Genomic DNA, 11,860 nt, shown 5'->3' with positions numbered 1-11,860 from the left:
TTGAAAATGTTAAATTGAGAGTTCGAGCCGTTTTCACTTTATGAACTGGCACATTGTAGAATGAAAGGGCTATATTGATTTCTGACAGAAGAGACTGTCTCTAAAATGGATTTGAGCCTCTTCATATCCCATTTCATTCTAAAGGCACATTTTAAGCGAGGTCCTCTTCATTTCCATTTAGTGTGTGTGGCTTAATTGGAGAAGAAAGCAAACAGCTTTACAGAGAAGGGCCTCTCCCTGAGAGCCTGTTGGGGTCACTGCAGGGGTGGCAAGCAGAACTAAAGAAGCCTGCCAGATGACAAGAAGTTCAATGGTGAGTTCCCCTACCCCGACAAGTGTGCCAGTTCAAAGCCCACTCAAAGCTCTTTCCTTAGGCTCTTTTTGCAATGGATTGCCAGTAGGAGGGTATCCTTGGTGCCACCCCTTAATTTTCTTACCAACTGTCCATGTCTGGAGAGGACTCCTCACTTGCCTTCCTGGGGCTCTCAGCTCAGAGGTGGTATGGTAGGAGAGCCTCAGCCACCACCCCAGGCCTGGTGAGCCGCAAAGGATCCAGCCCTGCAGAAAACCCTTTAGGTGTTTATACCACATGTCATGGAACAGATTACCAGGGGGCTTTTGTGCTCAGGACTCCTGTTGTCTGTGTAGAGACCCTAAATTGTTTCATAAAAAAGCCATCCCCATCCAAAGGCATGCAGTAGCACATGCCTGTAATCCCAGCAACTCAGGAGGATCACAAGTTCAAAGCCAGCCACAGCAATTTAGGCCCTAAGCAACTTAGCCAAGACCCTGCCTAAAAACAAAAAAAATAAAGGACTGGGGATGTAGCTCAGTGGTTAAGAGCCCCTGAGTTCAATCCCTTGTACAAAAAAAAAAAAAAAATGTTGGGCCTCTGTCCCATACATATCTTCCATGTTAGTTTCTAAGGCCTACTGTCTCAAGTAGTGACTGAAAACAAAACACATTTATTCTCCTACAGTTCTGGAGGCCAGAAGCCCAAAACAGGTCTTATGGAGCTGAAATCAAAAGCTACATTCCACCTGGTATGTCCTTCTCTTTTCTATCTTCTAGAGGCCTCTGGTATTTCTGGACTCTTGGCCCCTTTGCCTCCACCTTCAAAGTACAATAATCCAACCTCAGCAGCAGCAGCTGCTGCTGCTTCTTCTACGACTACTACTACTACCACTACTACTATACCGGGGATTGAGCCCAGGGGTATTCTACATCCCCAGTCTTTTTCATTTTATATTTTGAGATAGGGTCTCACTACATTGCTGAGGCTAGCCTCAAACTTGCCATCTTCCTGCCTTAGCCTCCCAAGTGGCTGGGATTACATGTGTGCCTCACTATGCCTGGCCCAACCCCAACTACTGTCATCACATCTCCTTTCTCTCCTTCTGGCTCCCCAGCCTCACTCTACCTTTTTAAAAATATTTTTTCAGTGCTGAGGTTGGAATCCAGGGCATCACACATGTGAAGCAAGTGCTCTGCCACTGAGTTACACCCAGCCCCTGCCTCACTATAAGAACCTGTGTGAATACTTTGGGCCTAACCAGACAATCCAGGATAACCTCCATAGCTCAGGATCTTCAATAATCACATCTGCAAAGTCCCTTTTCCTACGATAGGCAACATAGTCTCAGGTCCTGGGTATTAGTGTGTGGACATATTGGGGAGCATAGGTCCCACATCTCCCCACTATTAAACTGAAATCTCACCTTTGAGTCTTGTATTTCCCATATTTAAGGGTTCTTTTTAAGGAACACTATATACTGTTGGTAGGATTGTAAATTACTACAACCATGGTAGAAAACAGTGTGGAGGTTCCTCAAAAGACTTAGAATAGAACCACCATATGACCCAGCTATCCCACTCCTCGGTATTTATTCTCAAGAATTAAAGTCAGCATACTATATAACAATACCTGCATACCTATATTTATAGCAGCATGATTCACAATAGCCAAGTTATGGAACCAGCCTAAGTGTCCATCAACAGATGAATGGATAAAGAAAATGTGGGGGCTTGGATTGTGGCTCAGCGGTAGAGCGTTTGCCTAGCACCTGTGAGGCCCTGGGTTCAATCCTCAGCACCACATAAAAATAAATAAAGATATTGTGTCCAACTAAAAAATAAATAAATTTTAAAAAAAAAGAAAATGTGGTACATGCACAATGGAATTTTATTCATCCATAAAGAAGAACAAAATTATATCATTTGTAGGAAAATGGATGGAACTTGAGAGTACCATGTTAAGCAAAATAAGTCAGACTCAGAAAGTCAAGGGTCATATGTTTTCTCTCAATTGTAGAAGCTAGAAATTTAAAAAGCGGGGAAGGATAGAGGAATTCCATGAAATTAGAAAGGAGACCAGCAGCATAGAGGAAGGGGACCAGAGAAGGAGAAAGGAGGAAGAGAGGGAACAGGGAGGTACTAGGGAATAAATTTGACCAAATTATGTTATATGCATGCACAGATATGTCACAATGAATCCCATTATTATGTACAATTATAATACTCCAATTAAAAAAATTTTAAGAGTTCTTCAAATACAAGGAGCTGGGGTGGTATAGCACAGTGGTAGATCACTTCCTTAGCATGAGTGAGGCTCTGAATTCAACCCCCAGCACTGTCAAATTAAAAAAAAAAAAAAAATCACTCTCGATAAAGCTGGTGGCATGAGATTATCTGAGAGTGCCCTGGCCTAATCATGAGTTCCCCTTGCCAGCAACTCTTCTTTCAGTAAGGAGCCTGATTTAAGTTAATTAGCAGAGGCCCTAGGCAGAGTCCCACAAACCGTGACTTACAAACCATGAGAAAGTGGGGAAAATATGATTGATAAAACGTCATTATCAGATTCAACACACCTAGAAAAAGAAGGTGAAATTCTTGCAATCCCGTGTGCCAAATACCTGTTTGCCCTTCCAGACACACTCTCCACCTTCTCCACCCTGGGATGGGAGAGACCACCTCTACTGACTGCACCAAAAGGGCCCTCCAGCTTCCAGCTGTGTGCAGCCAACTGGAGGCAGGGTTAGGGGACAGTTGCAGAGAGAAGCCAGGGCACTTCTTCCTTGGGTTCCCACCCTACTAGACTGTTGTGGAAGTACTGTGTCCCTTTACAGAGGCCACAGATACTGTGGAAGTGCATTTTCTTACAGCATGGCTATGGCTTTCCCCAAGTTCTAGTAATTGCTTCCTCCTTTTGCCCTTGACATGGTAATGATTCCCACAATTGCTAGACTAGGGGTGTGTTTTGTCAGTTTTTCATCCCTATGACCAAAACACCTTGGTGAGAGCCCCTGCCGAGTCTGTATGGCCCCTGGCATTTTGCCAATGTTGGCAAAATGCCAGGGGCCATACAGACTCGGCAGGGGCTCTCAGCAACACCCAACAAGAACAACTTAGAAGAGGAAAAGTTTATTTGAAACTCAAGGTTTCAGGGGTCTCTGTCCATAGATAGTCAACTCCATTGCTCTGGGGCCCAAGGTGAGGCAGCACATCATGGAGGAAAACTGTTCTGCTTAGGGTAAGATCTGGAAGCAGGGAAGGGGTGGGGGGAAGAGGTTGCAGCAAAGATGCTCCCTTCCAGGACATGCTCCCAGTGACCTGCCTCCTCCAGCTCTGCCCACCTGCCTACAGTTACTACCCAGTCCATTCAAACTGAGATGGACTGATCAGGTTATAACTCTCATAATCCAATCATTTCATCTCCAAACATTCCTGCATCCATAGGATCTTTTGAAATACTCCTCATATCTAAACCCTAATGGTGCTTCAGCATCCCTGGCTGATTTTGGAATATGTTTGAAAAGAATTACTTCCTTAAACTCTTTGCAATCACTACCCTCTTCTGAGTGTGCCATTTATTTCCTACCTGGATCTGGTCTGATACCTGACACATCCCAGCTCAACCCAGAAGAGGGCATGCCTCGTTCAACAAGGACAGGTAGCTAGTCATTGTGGTAAGTAGTCCTTTACTGTGGAGGTGACAGCCCCAGACCATAGAATTCAATGCCATTCAATTTTTTTTTTCCCTAAAATATTAGGGATTGAACCCAGGGATGAGCTACCACTGAGCTATATCCTGGCCTTATTTTATTTCTTTCATTTTATTATTTTTTTAAATTTTATTTTATTGTTTATTTATTGGTACTAGGGATTGAACCCAGGAGTGCTCTACCATTGAGCTACATCCTCAGCCCTTTTTACTTTTTCTTTTGAGACAGGGTCTCACTATCTTGCCCAGGCTGGCCTTGAACTTGTGATCCTCCTGCCTCAACCTCACTGGGATTACAGGTGTGCACCAGCATGCCCAGAAAACTCTGTTGTTCTGTACCTAACTCCTCCTGCACGGTTTCCAGGAGTCCTTAACAACCAGCAAATACTTTGACTCCCAGCATGTCTTCTCATCCAGTCAGGCTAAAGTTAGCCTAGCAGGTCCACGTCTTACTGTGCAGGAGTAAATTGGCTTTTTTGTTCGCATTTCTCTCTTTGAGTTATTGTCCCCACATCCAGTCATACTGGGGCATGAAAAGATAGGGTGTCTAGACTAGCAAGGCTGGGTATTAGACCAGGGATAAGACACTGAATCATAGTGAATGTCCCAAGGTAAATGCCACCACACACAGCTGCGTGGTGGCCAGTGCCTCTGTCCTCTCTTACAATATCTGTCTCAGCACACTTTTGTTTTTAGACTTCTCTGGCCTTTAATATCCTCCACTGGGCTAACATTTTATGATCCTCCCATAGGCCGTTATCAGCTAACACCTTGCAGGGATTATGACAACTGGCTTAGAGCAGGAACACTTAGAAATGGGACTCAGCTCAATGCCAGAGAAAGAGGAGGAGGGAGAAGTGAGTGAATTTGAGGAAGGAGGAGACAGACAATAGAGGGGGAGTCAGTTTGACCTGCCTCACATTTTTCGCAGCTGTCCCTGGAGCTCTCAATCCCTACTGTTCCCTCTGGGTTCTAGCCAGTCTTGGCTCTGCCATACCTACCTGTGTGATCCTTGACTTCTCCATATATTTATCTCTCCCACTGAAAAAGGAATTCTAAAAATCAGAGTTTATTCTGGATATATGTATCATGTATTTAAAAATAACATATCAGTGGCATTTAGCTGAGAAGTAGAGATTTGGTTTGAAATAGGCTTCTTAGACTTCAGGTTTAGAACACAAGAGTTTAAATGAACTCATTGAAAATCAGCTCCATTACTTCCTGTGCAACCCTGGGTAAGTTATTTAACCGTTCTGAGCCTCAATTTCCTTACCTATAATACAAGAATAATGCCATCTACCTTACATAATTGTGAGGATTTTGGAAGACAATGCATATGTGAAGGAGGGCCAGCCACTGATCTATCTAATCAACTCCATTTTGTCCCTCTCTGACTTCACTTTGCCTAACAACAAGTCTGATTGACACATCTGTGTGACAAGGGACTAAAAGTACCCCTAAGCAACAGGGAGCCTCCCAGAGCACAACACCTAGGATGAGCTGGCCTCCAAAAGCACAAGTGATTGCCCCACAGCAAAACCAAGACTTTCCCACTAAGCAGGAGCAGCCATTTCCAGACAGGAACTGAATTGCCCCCTCAAGTGATGATGACCTTCCCCGAGATAATGATCAACCAATCAGGGAATAACCACATTTATTTCCTACCTGGATCTGGTCTGATACCTGACACACCCAGAAGACGGCATGCTTCGTTCAACTAGGACAGATAGCTAGTCATTGTGGCAAGTAGTCCTTCACTGTGGAGGTGACAACCCCAGACTCCACCAGCCACGCAAGCCCCCAACCTGCGCCTTTGTTCTCCTTTCTATAAAATCTCAACATTTCCATCTGCCCCTAAAGACAGATCTCTAATGACCATACCCCTGTATCTGTTCTTCCCAGTGGCCATGCTAAAGATCCTTTGGGCCTCTCTCTTTGATTGGCATATTGATACAGGTGACCAAGTCTGGTTGGTTGGGACACCCAAAGCCAGTGCCTTCATCCCAGGACTCCAATCACATGTATCCCACATCACCCAGTCTCTGCTAGTAGTTACATTTGAAGAAGACAGCTCTAAAACCAAATAGAACCTGAAGTTCTCTAATCATAATAGCATCACTCAAGAAACAAAAGGGGAATCCAATTTGTAATCTACAACATTTTTTTGTGGGGTGGGGTACTGGGGATTGAACTCAGGGGCACTCGACCACTGAGCCACATCCCCAACCCTATTTTGTATTTTATTTAGAGGCAGGGTCTCACTGAGTTGCTTAGCGCTCCACTTTTGCTGAGGCTCTGGAGCCACGGGATTACAGGGATGTGCCACCACACCCGGCTAACGTTTATTAAGATGTTTTCTTCATCTACCTAATTGCCCTACCCCCCATGCAACTGCTCCACAATCTCAACTCTAGAAATTCCACCAAACTCCCCAACTCACCAGATTAATCAAAAGCAAAACAAAATGAAACAAACAACAAAAACAATGATCAGTTAAATTTGAATTTCAGAAACACAATGAATCATTTTCTTTAAAATAAGTATGCCCCATGTAATGTTGGGGACGCATGTATGCTTCAAAAATACATATTTATACTAAAATATCATTTGTAGTCCAGAAAATTATTTATTGCTTATCTGAAATTAAAAGATAACCTGTGTCCTGAACTCCATCTGACAACCCTACCCAACACCCAGATCACAAATCTTTTTCTGCTTTCACTTTTCTCCTTCCCATATTTTTTGTGTAGGTTGACTCAGCTCACCAAAGAAGTTGCCTATAATCAGCTGTATCCACAATAGAGAGGAGCCCTGGAACTACCCCAGGGAGAAAAATCCTTCCCCTTCTCCTGGCCTCTCCAGTCCTCCTTCTCTATATCCGTCCCTCAGATTCTACATTTTTACTTGTTTAAAAAGCATAGGGCCAAAAAGAAGAAATTAATTCAACAAAGACCAAATGGTATATAATAATAAGCATAGAATAGTTGCTTCTTTCTCCTACCCTATTTTTTTTTTTTTTTTTTTTGTACCAGGGATTGAACCCAGGGGCACTTAACCACTGAGCCACATCCTCAGTCCTTTTATTTTTTGAGACAGGATCTTGCTAAGTTGCTTAGGGCCTTGCTAAATCGCTAGGCTGGCTTTGAACTGGCAATCCTCCTGCCTCAGTCTCCCTACTCACTGGGATTACAGAGATGTGCCACCCTGCCCAACTATTAATATTGTTATTATTTATTATTATATAGACAACATTTTCTACCCTCCCAAGCCCAATCCAAAGACTAATTCTTTTTTAAAAACTCCAGGGAGCTTAAAAGGGGCTAGCCTATCCTATTACTCCCATAAGAGGTACTGTATTGGGGTCTAGATCCAGACAAGCCCTTGGTCCCCTCCACTCTAGGAACTATCCCAGCTCCACTGCTTAGAAGCCACAGGTCATCACAGGATGGTTCTCTTTCTGTGGTCCTCCCTATTCAGGAAGGTCAAGATTTCCAAAGGCCCCCGGTGAACCACAGGCCTCTTCTGGGAGAGTGGCCCGAATTCTCTTTAGAAGATGCTGCAACCCCACTGCTGTTGAATGCACAAGCAGACTTCCCTCCTGGGGCCACCTGAGGGAGTTAAATTCCCATTACAAAAAACAAAGCCTGCTGAACTGAGAGAGATGTTGATCCTGAGTACCAGCAAGAGCCTCCTCATTCCCAAAGGGGTGCTGGGTCCATTAGAGCTTTTCACAGCTGACTGCTTACCTGGTCTTCATTTTCCACTTCATTCGGTGCACTAAACAGTGTCCTGGAGGGAAGGACCCAGCAGAACAAACCGATAAAATTAAACATTTCCCCCTTAGTCCTCGTTGAAGCAGACCCTCCAGGCTGCCTCAAAGGAGAGATACAGCTTCATGTATTTTCATTTTTTTTAGTTCTAAGAATGGGAATCCAATCTGGGACATATTAGACCTAGGGCTTTTTTTTTTTTTTTAAAGGCACCTCATTCATTTCCACTTACAACTACCAAGGGGCTTTTCCACTGTTCTCTCTCCCTTATAATCTTTGCTACTTTCCAAAAAAACATAGATAAGAAAAAGAAACGAGGCTAAAAAAAAAAAAGAAGAAGTCTTAGTAGCATAGGACACTTCCTAATTTCAGTTCATTTGAAGGAATATTGGCTGTGAGGGACAGCTCATCTAGGTCATTCAAAATAGGGGGACGTCAGCCCTGCCCCTCTGAGGCCACAGGATGTGTGAGACTGAAACCTAAGCAGCACCTCAGGGTATTCTGGGTACCCCACAAGAACCCGGCAGGGAGAAGAATCAGGGGCAGCATTGGGGTGCATGGGGTTTGGGTTGTTTGGGGGTTTTCTTTATTGTTTATGTGTGTGTGTGTGTGTGCATGTGTACATGTGTATGTATATATGTGTGTTTTTACTTTCTCTCCTTTTCTCTTTCCCCCTCTCCCTTGACCTACTGGAGTGGCCAAGCCTGACCTGCCTAATCCTCTGAACCCCTCAGCAGTCCTTCAACCCTGACCTCTAGTAAACAGACCATTTTATCTGGCTTTTTCTTTTGATCTTACTGTCTGTAAGAGGTGTAGCATGTAACACATGCTCTATATATTTATAAATACATACATATGTGTGCTCTTTAATTGAGCTCTGGAAATAGCCAGGATCAAAACACTTAGACACCCCCTTCACGAAGCCTACAAAAGCAGTTATTGAACATAGAGGTTAAAATGCTTGTCCTTCAGAGATGAACAGCGCTGGGTTGTCTTATCACCCATGAAACCAAAGGCCAATTAAATTGCTTGTGACTCAGTTTGCTGATGTATAAGATGGGAACCCTGGACTGAGAGTGTAGCTCAGAGGTAGAACACTTGCTTAGCATGCATGAGGCCTTGGGTTTGGTCCCCAGCACTATGAAATAAACCAAAAAATTGAGGACACTAATCCTCATCTTCTAGGCTTGTTATAAAGTAGAAATGAAATGCACATAAGTGTTTAATGTGAGTCAACATCTACGAGGGTGAGTGATAGCATTTTAGAATCACACATTTTGGCACCTAATGGTAATACTGATAGCTTGCTGTGCTATGCTATTTTCAAATTGTTTCTGTTTCATTCCGCTAAATCATCATAAAACTCTTGAGGACACAATAGAACTGGGCATATCCCAAGGATTCAACACATAGCTATTAGGTTTAGGTTGCAGAAGAAGGTGGAATTTTTCTGCAAAGCCACTGAGGTTTCCATTTTAGGCAAAAGAAGACAGGCTTGAGAATTTCCATGGCTGAAATGCCGAATGAACGTGTTTCTCAGTGAATAGGGCAGAGGGAAAGATTAAGTGAATTCCAATTGGGTTGTGACAGCCTCCTGTGACAGATAGCCTGCAGAGCACAGGAGAACACAGCTGAATAAACCGGAGCATAGAGAGAAATGAATGCAGCCGGGGCACGCTCAGCGGGATGAAAGATAGTAGGTCAGTGTGAAGCTGGAAAGGAAACCTCATTACTGTCCAGATAGAGGCAGGGTGGCTCCTTCAGGTGGAGTGGCACTCAAAGAATTCCAGAATGTGGTTGCTTGGGCACCAAAGGGAACAGCAACCAAATGGTAATCACAACACAGTGGATGGGAAAGGTAGTAGGTGATTAATACGTATGTAATTGAGCCAAAAGATGCTTCCTCTCCTTCCCCTTAAGATGCCACTGTGTCCACTGGAGATGTCCATCTATGCGATGCTGAAACACTGGAAAATGTTTATTTTATGGGAGATCCCTACAGGTGCCTGGCAGATAAAAGACAATCAATATTTGCCAGTGGTGATTGGAGTTCTGAGATACGAAAGCCATAATGCAGTGTTGTAAGGAGAGGTTCTAGACCTTGGTTTTACCAGTGAGGAAAGCTAAAAAAAAGAAAAAAAGAAAAAGAAAGAGAAAGGATTTTGCCAAGGTACTAAAGGTGGTGAAGAAGCAGGAAGTGACAGCTCAGCTCATCAACCAGTTTGCAAACCTGCAAAGGGTAGGATCTCTGTTACTAGCAGCCAGAAGCCAGTTATAAACAGACCCTCCAGCTACTGGAAATGACTTCAACATGGTGCTTTGCTTTTCCCAAGTTCTCTTTCAACCTGAGTAATGTGGTTGCCTTAGCCTTCTTTCCTCCCCTCTGATTCTAACTGCACGTTTTTTAAAGCTGGAGAAACATTAATGGTGACTGACATACAAGAGAAGCCACCTTGGAAAGGAACTCTCATTTTATGATTGTCATGATCGATACTATTATTGGTCATCAACTACTAGAGAGGCACAGGCAGTGATGCACTGGCTGCTAGGCTGGACCCCCACGCTGGACACTTGGAGCAGGCTGGCTTCTCTGTTCCTGTCAGACACCACCGTTCCGGAAAGCCACCAGTAGCCAGGGACAGAAAGAAAATAAACGAGTTGGTGTTGGCCTGGAGCTGAGTCATAAAGACTCAGGGGAGTCTGAAGGAAGGTGACTGGGGCCAGGTTTCATGAGCAAACAGCTCACAGGGACTGGAGAAAAATCGTGCTGGGCCTTCCTGCTGACAGAGCCCACAGGACAGGTGGGTGATCTTCAGAGCCCCAGGGCGAGCCTCAGATGGGCATTCTATTGCTGATTTTTAAAAACTGCCATCATTGCCGATCTTCTGTTTTATGTCTTTTAATTGTTTTAAAATTGTGTGCTCTGTACCCTAAGGTGACTTTAACACCAAGGGCAGCACTTTAAAAAATAAATAGATAACGAGTTACATTGGCTTCCCCACAGTCCACAGATGGAGCAAGCCAGGAGGAGTGTGGGAGCCACAGGAAAGCCTTCTGAGCCGGGGCACAGGCCCTCACTCCTGCCAGACCCTACTTCCCCTGTTCCCCATAAAATACCACTCTGGGCTTCCGAGCACTATCGAGAGCCAGAAAACTGGAAGCCAGGTGGTTGCATGAATCATTTGGAACCATTTGTAGATTTTGCAGCTTCCACAGCCAGCCAGCCAGAGCCAGCTTGAAAAGATAGAGCACATGAAGGGATCATGTCCTTTGTGGAGTTTTAGAGAATATGTGTCCCTTAATCAGGAAGGGAGAGGTACAATTAAAATGACAAACCTAGAACATCTTTCCAGCCCCAGCTGAAAGGCCAGAAGGCCGACCAGGATTTGCTGACAAGTGCCAGGGTGTTTATCAGTAAGTGGTTAGGTCACAAGCTCTTCCAAAAAAAAAAAAAAAAAAAAATCCAAGAGGAAGGGATACCTTCAATATCTTTTTATGATGCCAGTGTTACCCTAATACCAAAGCCAGACAAGGCATCCACAAAAAAAGAAAAATTACAGTCAACATCCTTGATGAACATAGAATCAAAAATATATAACAAATCAAATTCAATAACACACTAAAAGAATCATTCACCATGATCAAGTGGGATTTATCTCTGGGATACAAGGATGCTTCAACTTATATAAATCATAAAATGTGAGACACTGTATAAACAAAATGAAGAACAAAAACTGCACGATCCTCTCAATAGATGTAGAAAAAGAATTTGACAAAGTTTAACTTCCTTTCGTGAGAAAAACTCTCAATAAATTAACTATGGAAGAAATGTGCTTTAGCACAATAAAGGTCATATACAATGACCCCACAGCTAATATTTTACTCAGCAGCGAAAAACTGAAAGCCTTTGCTTTAAGATCCAGAGCAAGACAAGGATGCTCATCTTACCACTTCTATTCAACATAGCACTGGAAGTCCTAGTCAGAGCATTTAGGCAAATGAAAGGAATAAAAGACATTCAAAAGGAAAAAAAGCGAAATTTCTGCTGTTTGCTACTGATAAGATCTTATCCAGAAAAGACCCTAAAGAC

This window comes from Marmota marmota, unplaced genomic scaffold (assembly GCF_001458135.2).
Source record: "Marmota marmota marmota unplaced genomic scaffold, marMar, whole genome shotgun sequence".
Classification (NCBI taxonomy): domain Eukaryota; kingdom Metazoa; phylum Chordata; class Mammalia; order Rodentia; family Sciuridae; genus Marmota; species Marmota marmota.
The sequence above is the reverse complement of the archived record's forward strand: the minus strand, read 5'-3'. Positions refer to the sequence as shown.